Source organism: Pteropus alecto, unplaced genomic scaffold (genome assembly GCF_000325575.1).
Source record: "Pteropus alecto unplaced genomic scaffold, ASM32557v1 scaffold177, whole genome shotgun sequence".
Classification (NCBI taxonomy): Eukaryota; Metazoa; Chordata; class Mammalia; order Chiroptera; family Pteropodidae; genus Pteropus; species Pteropus alecto.
The window spans coordinates 705,203-718,403 of NW_006442207.1; the positions used below are offsets into that span (position 1 = coordinate 705,203).

General features: G+C 47.7%; 1 long non-coding RNA gene across 1 annotated transcript in view; it reads left to right on the plus strand.

Moving 5' to 3' along the window:
• The first annotated feature begins 208 nt into the window (after positions 1–208).
• LOC112470136 overlaps positions 209–13,201 on the plus strand; it is a 57,785-nt gene continuing 44,792 nt past the window's right edge. Inside the window, exons 1-2 of the long non-coding RNA XR_003042867.1 lie at positions 209–314; positions 7,257–7,746. This is a non-coding gene — a long non-coding RNA (uncharacterized LOC112470136). The remainder of the gene's footprint in view (positions 315–7,256; positions 7,747–13,201) is intronic.

Sequence of the window (13,201 nt, forward strand, 5' to 3'; positions counted from 1 at the left end):
ATCCTTTGTCACCCCGCTGCCAGAGACAAGCCGGGAAGGGGCAGCCGTGGAAACAAACGGCCTGGTTTACTCCCAGCCAGAGCTGCTGCCCCAGGGCCTGGACGCGCTGTCTGCAGAGCGCCCCCTGCTGTCCATCACCGCAGATCGTCCGGCCTTGTTTGGGAATGAACGACACGCGGATGTGTTCCCCCTTTCCTGAGTTCGTAACCTCTTCTCCACAGCGCAACGTGAAGCAGGACATTATATGCGGAGCCAGGTCTGGTGTGCCGCCCTCCTACTTATGCACCAAGATGCGGTCGGCACAGGAGCGAATGGTAAATACCACCCATTGCTTGTTCTCAACCCCGGGGGAGCTTACACTTTCTATGTCCTGTTTGCGAACTCTTTGCCTACCCGGAGATCATGAATAGTTTCCTAACTCCTTTCTAGAGGCTTTTGTTTTACTTTTCATGGTCTATACTTAAAAAACAAAAACAAAAACAAAAAACAAAACCCTAAATTTTGCTTAAAGATTGGTTGCTGGGGAATGAAATCCAGTTTGGGGCAAAAATAGGTAAAAACACCTAAGATTTAGTTTCCTTAGCTGGGAAATGGGGATAATTGTCATAGGTTTTGTCACGACATTAAAGAGATAATACAAGTAAAGTGCTCAGAGTAGGGGCGGGCGCGCACTGCGTAAAACTCGATATAGGCTCTCGTTATTGATCCGGACCCACCTAATTGTTTTTATGGCCATCTGGGTTCTGTTTGACAGTGATGGTCAAGGAGGTAATTTCCATTTTCCTCCCTTACAACCCACACAGCATAAATATGCTCATAAATGCAGGCACTTAGAAGTATTTCGCAGGACAGAGTGTATCTATTCTTAGTGATTCCTGTGCCCCCATCAAATGCCCCCACTAAGTGAAATGGAAGAGAGGACTGTGATGTTTCCCCAGGTTCCTCGCCCTTCTCGTGGGACTAGATTGGGGAAGAGCTGTCAGCTGAGAAGCTGGAGGAAGGCCAGGAGGAGGAAGACAAATTTCTCAGTTTTGCCTTCAGAACTGGGGAGTAATCAGGATGCAGGTGCGGAAGGAGAGGGTTTGCTACAGAGGGTGAGAAAAATAGCTTGTAGGAGCCTTTGTTCCTTCAGGACTAATTGCCTTGGATGGGCTGTTAATAGGAGTCATTATGTGGTTATTAAGAAGGGAATGCGATGAGCCCAGCTCTGAAGAGCTAAGTTCAGGGGTCTCCTGATTTAATGTTGTTTTTTCCTCTGCAAATAGGGAGCCAGGCACTTTCTCTGGACCCCGCCCCCCCTCCCCCGAATTAGGAGTTTTAAGGCCAGCTTGAAGGTGCTTATGAATTTCTGGGGTAGCAAATGGGAAGGCAGGGAAGAAAAGGAAAGGCAGCGTAAGAAGAGAGTTAGGTCTGGACATCAAGAAAGATGGGATGAAGGAGAGAGATGGCAAGAGAGAGGGTAAGGAAGAGAAAGAGGGAGAGAGACGGGAATGGAGAGAGAGTGAGCAGGGAGGGAGGGGGACAGGGAAGGCGGTGGTAGGGGGAGAGAAGAAAGGGGGAGAGAAGAAAGCGAGAGGGAGAGCTAGAGAGAAAAGGAGCAGGGAGAGGGAGAAAGAGAGAGAACATTAACTTTAAGCTACATTCTAGAGCGTGAATTCTGGTCTGGGCTGGAATCATCAGCATCACCTGGGACCTCATTCCAGATGCTGGTTTTCCGGCCCAGCCAGCCCAGCTCTTTTCATCTCTGCATTTAACAAGCTCCCCCGGTGATCACTCTGCATGTTCAAGTGTGAGAAGCCCTGATTTGGAGCTCATCAGGTAAGGGATGCAAAGTGGCCTAAAGGGTCTGGAGCTTGGAGTGGCCTTGTCAGAGCCATGAGGACTATTAGGGAGGCGAGCTGGGTGTGATCTTGCTGACAAGATAATCTGATAGTATTTAGATGGAGAAAAGTGCTCAGGAGAGAAATAAAGCAGAAGAGGGGATTGGAGAGTGTCAGGGAGGGGCGAGTTTGGAGCAGATGGTCAGAGGTGTCATTAAGGTGACATTTGTAGAAAGACTTAGAGGAGGTGAGGGAGCCAGCCTGCAGGTGTCAGAAGTGGCCTATGTGGCACTTACAGGGTGGCTTCTGTCCCGAGTTCTCCACTGTATTAGTTCACTTAGTACTCGCGCCCCCTGAGGGGAGGGTCATACCTCCTACTCCCTTGTGTTTTTGACCCCAGCCCCATAATTCAAAGCCAGGAGGGAACTGAGCAGTTTCAGCCTCATTATCCTCCCTGCAAAGCCTCGAGTCACTGGTGCAGATGGAAAGAACCACCTCTGAGCCTTCGTGGTTGTCCCCTCTGAAACTTCTCAGCCATCACCCGTGTCATCACTGCATCTGCCTGACGCCCAGTCCTGGAAAGTCTGGTTTTCTTTGCAAGGCCAGAGACCCTTACACTTCACGTAAGATGGTGGCTAAAAATGCAGTTGGTTTGTGGCCAGGAGGGTGACCTGCTTTAGGTCCCTTGGAGGTGGGTTAGGATGGGGCGACATGTGCTGACTCCCCATCTTACCACCAGAATCTAAACCATGCAAAGATGCTGGCCTGTTGGAGCCCAGAGAGCTGGGGATTTGTGACTCTGGGCCACAGGGGTAGCCGAATAAGAGCAAAAGCAGCCATAGCTGTGGACTCAGGATCAGGGGACCAGGAGTCTCATTCTAACCAATGCCACCGATGAGCTGTGTGACCCTGGGCAAGTGGGTTTACCTCTTTGGGCCTTAGTTTCCTTAACTGTAAGATGAAGTTCATGAGAATATTATCTACCTGTAGGGTGGTTTAGAGCAGAAATGTTATCAGTTCTCAATAATAAAAATAATAGTAATGCCTTTTGTTTGTATCACTCGCTCTTATTCCTCTGTGACTTCCTCCCTCATTGGCTCAGTGATTCAGTTCGGGGAGCGTTTCCTGCCTGCACAGAGGAGTCAGGTGCTTGAAAAGAACCTGCGAGAGAGGACCCAGGAAGGGTCGCCCCCAAGCCAGGGCGAGCCTGGGCAAGGGCTGCCCCTCAGGCTTCCCCTTAGGCGGTGAACGGGGTTCCTCCAAACAGCTGGAAATGAGACCTTCATGTACTGCACCCCCACCTGCCCCTCCTTCCCCGTTTGAGGGGTTTGCAGCCGCCTTCGGAGCCAGGGGGAGGTCGGAGGGCTCCTCTGTGAGTTACAAACCTCCCAGGCACCTGCCTGGCCAGACATGGGGTGCTTCTTTCCTTTTGCCCCCGGGGGTATTTGGAAACTGATGGCAAGCGTCAGGGGTGTTTTAAGAAGCCCTTTGTCAAGCCCGAAGGAAATCTTTAGTTTCTTCACACCTTCCAGTCTCCGGCTGGTCAGTGTGTGCAGGTGATGGGCAGTGAGGCTGCCCAGGGGCTTGATCCAAAAGAGTTTTAAATGCATTCAAGATGTCAGCTGGGACTTGCGGATGGCACAGTCTCTGTCTGCCACCTGTCGGGGGTTTCTCAGACCCCCCTAGCCCAGCCGGTGCGGGCCAAGTCCAGACTCCGCTGAGCAGTGCCTGCGTCCTTCCAGGGCCTGGCACTCAGGCCTCCTTGTCCTGGCATCCTGGCCTCTCCCAGCTCACCGCAGCAGTGCCATGCTCTTCTCCAGATGTTCGGGTGAGCTGGTCTTCCCACCCAGCAAGCCATTTCCACTCCCTTTCCTCCTGGCTGATTCCTCCTGCCAGTCCGCCGTGGGGCCCACGGGTCTCAGGTGCGTCTTCCTGCCTTGCGGGCGGGCGCTTTCCATCCACTCACTGACCTCCTTCTTGAGGCTGTGGGCTCCTTGCTGGTTCAGCGTCTCTCCTTTCCAGGCTCTCCGCCGACTCCGTGAATGGACGCATGCTCCTCCTCCTCCCCAAAGCCAAAGGTGCCCTATGTTTGCTTTCTAGAATTGTCTTTCTTGTTACAGTCTCTGCGACTGCCTTCCACCAAAATGTCAAGGAGTTCCTATTTTCTCAGGAGAATGGGGAAGAGAGGGGAAAGGAAATTCATCTGGCGTTTGTTTTGCATGACCAGCATGGGGGCGAGCTTTATCAGATCATCCTTATCAAAATGAGAAGATCTGGCCAAAATGCTATTTTTCTCTTTCTGTCCTTTTCCTCCTCTCCTCCCCATCCTTCCAGGAGGGCTGATCCACCCCGTCCAAGTGACTCAGAATCTCTGGGGGGGTGCCAGGCCTGGGTGTTGTGTTGTGTTGTTTTTTCCAGGTGTCCCAGGTGATTCTAATGGGCAGCCAGGGCTGAGAGCCACTGCCTCAGGGTAATAGTTGTTATTAGGACCAGAAATCCCAGAGGCCATAGCCGCTGTGGGGGAACAGCGGGAGCTAGTGATATCACCGGGACATGGCGTGCCTCTCCTTTTTCCTATTGTCCTTTATCCTGGCTCCGATTTTAAGCCCTCACCTCAGAGTCACAAGATGGCTGCAGCAGCTCCAGGATTCACATCCCCTCAGCTTCAAGTCCTCTGGAAAGAACACTGTGGACATAAAAGGGGGGCTGTAATAAATCTAACTGAAAGTAACCTCACAGGGTGACCTGGACATAAATCCCTACCTGGGCAGGTCACGGAAGGTAGTCGCGCCCCAGGCCTATAACTTCCTTAGGAAAAGGTTTTTAAGCTCAGCCCTGCCCATTGTTCTTGTGCGGCTAAGTTAACACACCTTTAAAATGCCAGAAGTAATCCTCTTTTTCCAGACCCCTGGAAGGTATAACCACCCTCGAGGGAGCACACGACCTGGTCAAGGATCCTGTAATTGAGTCCCCACCTTGCTTTCTCCCGCCTTCATGGACTCTTATATATTCCGCCCTTAATTCCACATGCATAAAAGAAGCTGCAGACGGTCATTCTCCAGAGCATTTTAGATCTTGCTCCTTGGCAACTATTGTCAGTTTGGCTCAAATAAACTCTTATAAGATCCTCTACAGGTTTGGACATTTCTTAGGTGACAGTGTCCAGCTGGTGACTCACTGTGTCATTGGTGCTTGCCCTCTCTACCTCTGGCTGGCTCCTTTCTACTTGTTTTCATTCTACCTATAAGCTTTTGCCAGCAGTTGGACTGGTGCAATTTCAATTTGGGGTCGTGGCAGACGGTTGTAATAGGGGACGTATGAGGTGCTATGGGAGCACAGAGTGGGGTCACTGGCTGGGAGAGGGGTCAGGGATAGCTAAGGAGAACCCGAGAGAAAAGGCCAGCAGAAGAAGGCTAGGGCGAAATGGGGAGAATTCAGGAGCCACCAAGATCCTGTGGCCATCAGGTGGGGCTGGGGAGGTGTGAACTGTGATTGATGATGAGAAATACATATCTGGGCTTCCTCCTGTTCCTCGCACCTCCTTCAACCCTTGGAATTTCCCTAAGGAGTAAGAGGGTAAAGGTGTCTTTTATTATTTATAACAAGCCCCTTTCAACCGCACCTGAGTTTATGTGGATGGCTGCTTTTTGGAAAGCCCCTAACGCTGGGGCTGGTTGCCATGGGAACCAACCAAGTGATGAGAGGGTTGGAACTTTCAGTTCCACCCCCAATTTGGGAGAGGGAAGAGGGGCTGGAGGTTGAATTGATCTTCAGTGGCCAATGATATAATCAATCATGCTTATGTAATGAAGCCACCGTAAAACCCCAAAAGGAGGGGATTCTCAGAGCGTCGGGCTAGTGATTGAGAAGACATCTGTGGCACACCCCAAATTCCACGGAGACAGAAGTTCCTGTACTGGGGAACCTTCTGGACCTTGCCCTGTGTCATTTATCTGGCTGTTCATTCATATCCTTGAGTATCTTTCGTAATAAACTGTAATCTTGGAAGTAAACTTTTGTTGAGTTTTGAGCTGCTCTATGGGAATCTCCAATTTTTGGCTGTTCGGTCAGAAGCAACTGGCTTGCAACTGGCATCTGAAGTGTGGGGAGCAATCCATGGTATGTAGCCCTTAACCTGTGGGATCTGTCGCTAACTCCAGGTCGATAGTGTCAGACTTGAATTAAACTGTAGGACACCCAGCTGGTGTTGGAGCATTGCTTGGTGGTGTGGTGAAACACCCCATGCATGGTGGTCAGAAGTGCCTGAGTAGAGTCTTGAGAGTAGACAGAACACAGGAGTGTTTCCTGTGCAGGAGGTAGTACATACACATACAGTCACATGCTGCTCGGGGATACGTTCCGAGAAGTGCCTCGTTAAGCAATTTCCTTGTGCAAATAGTATAGAGTGCACTTACACAAAGTGGTATAGCCCACCACACACCTAGGCTGTGTGGTGTAGCCTCGTGTTCCTAGGTACAAACCTATACGGCATGTTACTGTACTGCATACCGTAGGCAACTATAACACAGTGGTATTTGTGTATTTAAACACATCTAAACATAGAAAAGGTACAATAAATATGGCATAAAAGATTTAAAAATGGCACACCTGTATAGGGCACTTACCATGAATGGAGCTTGCACGACTAGAAGTCGCTCTGGGTGAGTGAGTGACTGAGGGTGAGTGAATGTGAAGGCCTAGGACATGACTGTAGACTACTGTAGACTTTATAAACTCTGTACATTTAGGCGACACTCAATTTATAAAACAAGTTATAAGACGATTGAATTTGCCAAGCTCGTTTTTGAGAGTAAAGCAAGCAAAGAGAAAATGATGTAATCAGGAGACGTGGGAAACTGATGTGTGAGGCTGCTGCCAGTGACACGGTGTCCTGTTTTACAGCAAAGCTTTGTAGGTCGAAAGAGCATGGTATCGTACATGCATAAACCAGTAACAGTCACTTTTACCATGCTCGGGTATTATGTACTTTACATAATTGTACGTGCTATACTTTATACAACTGCAGCAACACAAACACGTGAGTAACGAATGCATCGTGCTCCACCGCTCCAGGCTGTCGGCTGCGTGTGACGTCGGCTGTGCGTGACGTTGGCAGCGTGTGACGTCGGCGACGCCGTCACTGGGCGATAGGAATTTTTCAGCTCCATTATAATCTTATGGGACCACCCCACGTACGGTGGTCTGTCATCGACGCCACATCGTTATGTGGCGTATGACTGTGGTTTGAAAAGGTAAATAGTTTTAAAAGTTGAAGCAGTGCTCTGAGGCTTATAATGTAAAAACTACAAAACCCTATCCCCACCCCCACCCGGCTGCTCTGTGGCAACGATTTTTCTGCTTTTCTAGAACTGTCTTCTGGTTTCTCTTTCCATATTCCAATGTTTATGCTGCTCTTTCTTTATTTTTCCATTTCAGACACTGATGACTTCCTGCTCTGGAAGCTGGGAATTTCTCCCCTGCCCTGGTCTGCAAAATAATATCCTCCACCCCTCCCCAGATGTCCATGCCCTAATTCTCCTAACCTGTGAATATGTTACCTTATGTGGAAAAATAGACTTTGCAGATGTGATTCGAATTAAGAACCTTAAAACGGGGAGATTATTCTGGAATATTTGGGTGGGCTCGTCTCAACAGCTGAGTGGGTAAGAGACGTGACAAAGAAGAGGCCTCTGTTGCTGGCTTTGTGGATGGAGGAAGGGGACTGAGTCAAGGAATATGCAGCCTCCAGGAGCAGGAACAGCCTTCTGCTGACAGCCAGCGAGGGAATGGGACTTTGTCCTTACCCTTCTGCCAACATCTGGAATGAGCGAGGCAATGGATTCTCTCCTAGAGCATCCACAAGGAATGCAGCCCTGTGTACACCTCGACTTTAGCCCTGTGAGACCCATTTCCGACCTTCAGAATGGTAAGAAAAATAAGTTTGTATTGTTTTAAGCTACTGTGTTGGTGGTAATTTGTTACAACAGCAATAGAAAACTAATTACACCTCCCACCCTGACACACACATGTGTCCTGTCTCTTCTCTTGATGTATTTATAGCTTTATGTGAGGTTTCAATGTTTACATTAAGGTCAAACAAATATTGTTCTCAGCTAATTCATGTCGCGTACCATCATTACATTCTGTTCTTCCACATTTTTTGTGTGTTGTTTTCCTTAGAATTAATAATGGCCTCTTTTGTTTGCTTAATTTTCCGTATACTTATGAATTCAGCTCTAGAAATTTGGTCACAGTCTATCACGTGCTTAGTTACCAAAAAAAAAAAAAAAAAAACCAAAAAAAAAAAAACCAGAACATACTCTAGCTAGAAGAGGAATTCATTACAGGATGTTGCCTAGCTCCAGTATCTCCAGGCGGAAGGAGGGTCAGGCTTGGAGACATCACAGCCAGGGGCAGTGCTTAGGCCATAGGGCTGGATGGCAGGGATGTCAATCTTCCACTGCTGCTGTCCCTTGTACATTCCCCTGAAAAGCAGGTGTTTTTCATTGACACCTGGGGCTGAGGGCACATGTTCACCCCCTAGCTGCAGGGGAGACTGGGAAAGATCTAAGTTCATCTTTCTGTATACTTTGCAGCCTTAAGATATTTAGTCACAGCCTAGTTGCTCTCTAGACCTGCTGCACAATGGTGGTCCTCGGATCTCCCTTCAACATCTTTCTAGATTTTTCTTTGTCCCTCTCCCGTGATGGGCTGACCCTTTGCTTCCTGGATCCCATGTCTTCCTCTTTCTCATTTGGGTGGTATATCTCCTCCAGTAACGTTCCGAAAAAGGGTACGTGAGGGAAAATTTTTGATTCTTTGAAGTCTGAAAATGTCAATTCTATTCTTACAGTTAATTGACAGTTTAGCGAGGTAATAGGGTTCTAGGTTGAAAATACTATTCCTTCAGAATTTTGAGTTGTTCACTGTCTTCTAGCATCTAATAGAGAGAAACTCAATACCATCATAATTTTTGATCCTTTGTACGTAGACATTTTTTCCTCTCCTCTATCGAAGCTTGTAGAATCTTCTCTCTGAAATTTAATCGTCACATGCTTTCATGTAGGTTTGTTTTCATCTACTTTTTGTTACCTGGAAAGCCTTTCGATTGGGAAATTCAGGGCCTTCGTCTTGAATTATTTCTTCGATGTTTTTCTCTCCTCTGTTTTCTCTGCTCTCTTTCTGGGATGCCTATTATTTTGATGTTGGACCCTTGAAGCCATCCCTAACTTTCGATTTTTCTTTCTCTGCATTTGCTCTACTGTTGGGAGATGCCCTCGTCTTTAACTTCCAAACCTTTACTGAGGTTTTTGTTTCTGCTATCATAAAATTATAATTGGTTCTGGGCGTTTCTTTTTTTAAATACAATTTTGTTCTAATTTCATGGATTTACTATTCTGGCTAATTTCTTTGATAATCTAAGATCTGAGAAATTAATGATTCTCCCCTTCTCCCAAAGATTTTCTCTTCCTGCAGAGTCTGTTTCCTCCCACTTCCTTTATATACTTGATTATTTTGGTCTATCTTTCCTGTTAGAAGTTTTCCTCAGATATCTGGTGACTCTGGCCTGTGTAGTCATATTTAAAAATAGATACTAAATTGGCTGCTCTGATTGAATGAATGGGCTTGTCAACTGCAGGCTTCACGTTTTCAGTGTTTTTCATTTCAGTGATTTTTCAGCTCTTGCTGCATATTAGAATCACCCGGGGAGCTCTTACAACTAGCATGCCTGACCCCTTCCTGATTAATTACATCAGGAGCTCTGGGGGGTGGGGCTCTGGGGTTGGTATGTTTTCTAAGCTTTCCAAGTGTTTCTAACTGCAGGTAAAGTTCAGAGCCCTGCTGTAGGGCAATCTAGTTCAGCTGTCCAGAGAAACAACAGCAACAGAGTAGAATCTGTGAACTTGTAGTCATGCATGTGAAACGTAGCATACTGTTTCCCCCGTCTAAAATAGAAATGGTGGGAAATAAAGCAGGAGAGTGTGTTTCCTCTGACAGAAGTCAATTCTAGATCAAGTATTCCTGAAAGAAAAGCCGAGAAACCACTTTTACTTGTCTATCATTTGTCATTAGAGGACAAAACAAATATGTTGGCACCCGGAGCTCTTTTGACTTGGTCAAACGCCCCCGTGAAGAATTTTCCAATCTCCTGCTTCTTTGCCAGCATTCTGAGATCTGAGTGGGGGAAGAGGACTATGGGTCTCCATGTCTAATACGTAAGCTTTGATTTAATTTCCTGTTTTCAGTCCTCCCTCCTCATAGTTCCTTGGTGTCCCCAGGTGCAGAGATCCAGAGACTCAGCTTCCAGTCTTTGCTGGGGCAGAAGGGGCATCCGGCCATCTGTGGGGCGTGGGAGGTAAGCAGGGTCTAAATACAACTTAGGTAGACCTTCAGAGAATCATCATGTTGCAAACCCACTTTGGTCCGACTGCCAGGGCACTGGTGCTACTGGTCCCTGGTGGCAGGTCCCTTAGTGTAATCAGGTTGAGTCTCAGCTTTCTCCACTCAGCTTTCTGGGTTCTACTCCATCAGTTACAACTTATCCATTACAACTTTCCAGCTTCTGAAATTTTGTTCTTGCTGTTTTTCATTCGTTTTGTTCTTATGAATTTATTCCTTTAAAATATTCCTTTACTATGCTTTTTAATGGGATTCAACGAGGGATCACAGGTGGCTGTGTTCAGTCCATTGTCTTTCATCGATGTCTTCCCTATCACATAGTAAGCATCTATGGTATCACTTTGTATGGACATGAGAGTTACTTCAACTTTAGTAAGTGGCTCGTTGACAATTGCAAAGTTAACTGTTCAGGTGTAATATATTTTCCACGAGGCACAGACTTTACTGTGAACAAAATGATCTTTTGGAAACCAGCAGGGTGACGGGCTGTGTGAGAGGAAGGGCTCTGTGTTGAGCACTGATGGGACAGATGTTTTTTCATTGACAAATTGGTTCCCATTCTGCACAGAAATGCGGTGGAATGTACCGCTGGTGCTGCAGAGTGACGAGCTCAGGGATTTATGCCATCCTTCTTCGTGTGGGTTTCCATTCACAGTTGCTTCCGGAATATGTCCTGGGACTTCCTTTCCCTGAAGGCTAGAGTTATACATTTAATTTTATTTTGGACATAAATGCCAAGATCTGTAAAGTTGAACCCCGAGCCATTCGCTGAGAAATGCATTTGACTGAAATAAAAGAAGTCAAAGCTTCTGGGTATTGGATCTCCACGGAGATGTCTTGAAATAGGGATTCATGTGGTTCTATTTAAAAAAAATTTTTTTTTTTTTTAAAGTTTTCAATGACGGTTGACATCATGTGCTTCTATTTTTGACTAGACAGTTCAGGCAGCAGTTGGAGGTGAGCAAAGGGGTCAAGGGTCCATGGGAGAATCTGCTGTCTGAGTGGCTCCTGTCTGATCTCTGGGGAGGGGGAGTAAGACCCCAGACGGCAGGTGGGGAAGGAGGTGTCCGGAAATCCGGACTCTTGGCTACAGGCAGGTTGCCAACTCTGGTGAACTTTTGACGAACCATTTCAGTCAGAACTTCTGGGGATCAGAAAGAGGCCGTATTACAAGGCAGGAAGGCAGACCTTGCCGGTGTAGAGAGCCCCCTCCCACTAACACTGTGGGCATTGGCAAACTTTGTCTATACAGGGCCAGATAGCAAACGTCTTGGGCTATGGGGGCTGTCGGGTCTCTGCTGTGTATTCTTTTGCTTTTTGTTTTTTTTTTTTTACAACCCTTTGCAAACGTAAAATGGTTCTTAGCTTGCTGGTATCCAGAAAGAGTCTAAGGGCGGGATTTGGCCCGCAGGCCATAGATTGCCAACCCCTGCATCACACGGCTGTGTTTATTTCCCTCGTAAAAACCTCCCACGATCTGAATTATTTTGTTTTCTCTACTGGTATGTGAATGCCACAGGGGCCACGGCCGTGGCTGCTTTATTCTCTGTTCTGTCCTTAAAGCCTAGTGCAGGGCCTGGCACAGAGGGGCACCCCAGTGTTGGCCGAATGATTGAATGGGTTACTAGTTTTAATTTTATCTCTGGTAACTCATCTGTGAAACAAGGGATGTGAACTGGGTGATCTCTGAGGGACCTTCCAGAGTTCAAGTTCTGAGATTCTAATTCACTGAGCAGTGTGGGACTTGGGTTTTTATGATAGCTGTGTGTGGAATCTCCAGACATCCCAGCAGGTAGAGGTAAAGCGGATAGGCCTTATGAGCTGAGGACTGGCTCTTGCCCGCATCTCTCCGTGGCCTCAGGCCTGTCTTGCCTATGCTCAAAGCGGGATGTTTCTGTAAAAACCAACCTGATCCTACCAATTCTCTGACAGTTTGCTGCTCCGGCCCTTGTCCAAATAGGTGTGATAGTCAAATTATTCAACAACTGGCACAAGCACAGGCACTGACCAATCAGGACAGATGCTGGCTGCAGACAACTGGAGCTGCCATGGCGACACCTACAGATGCTCTCTCCGCCCGCTTTAGCCTTGCCCTAACTATTCTCCACCTGAGCATGAGCGTTTCATGCCTCCCACCTGTGTTCATGCTGTTTTTCCACCTGGAGTGTCCATCCCCAAACTTAGTTTCTTTTGCCCGGCAAACTCCTAAGCATCCTTTAATGCCCAACTCTTCTATCCCCTAGGCACACCTAATTGCTCCTTTATCTGCAGTCCCAGAGCACTGAACTCTTCTCAGTCATACCTCTATGGAAGTATCACTGACTTGGGTTTGTCTCTCCTCTTGGACTCAGGTCCTCAATGCCTGGCTCCTAAAAGCCTCAGTAAATGTTTACAGAATGAAAGGGATTTAAATCAAAAGAATGAGACTCAGGTGGCAGATTTCAGGGACCATGAGCCTGGGATTGATATGACATTTCCTCTCCTGGGTTTTGACACTTGGCTTCATCACAGTTGCATGTGGGTATTTTTGTGAGGCTCTTGCATGTTGAGAGAATTGGATGGCAGCCCCAGGCAGCTGGTTCTTCAAGAACTGGCATGTGTCCTAATGGTGCCCAGACCACGGTGGCCATCTGCAGGAGGCGGGTGATTTAGAGGAGGCAAAGCTTCATGAGCCTCACACCAGGAGTCCCTCACCTCCCTGGGCCCTGGCGAGATTCCTCGGAAAGGACTGATCTCTGGGTTCCCTCTGAGGTCCCCTCCAGAGGTAAAATGTCAGCGATTCCATGAAAGAAGTGTTGGGTTTTCGAATCGGATGCTTTACCTGCTGATCTAATACTACCCACTCTTTAACTACCTCCTCCTCTGGGAGTCTCCCGGGCTCTAAGTCAGAATCCCTCTGTGGGACCCCGAGCCCTCTGGCACATTGTGCACACGGCACCGCTGTCGTTCTAGAGCGACGAGGCTGTCTGTACAGAGCCGTC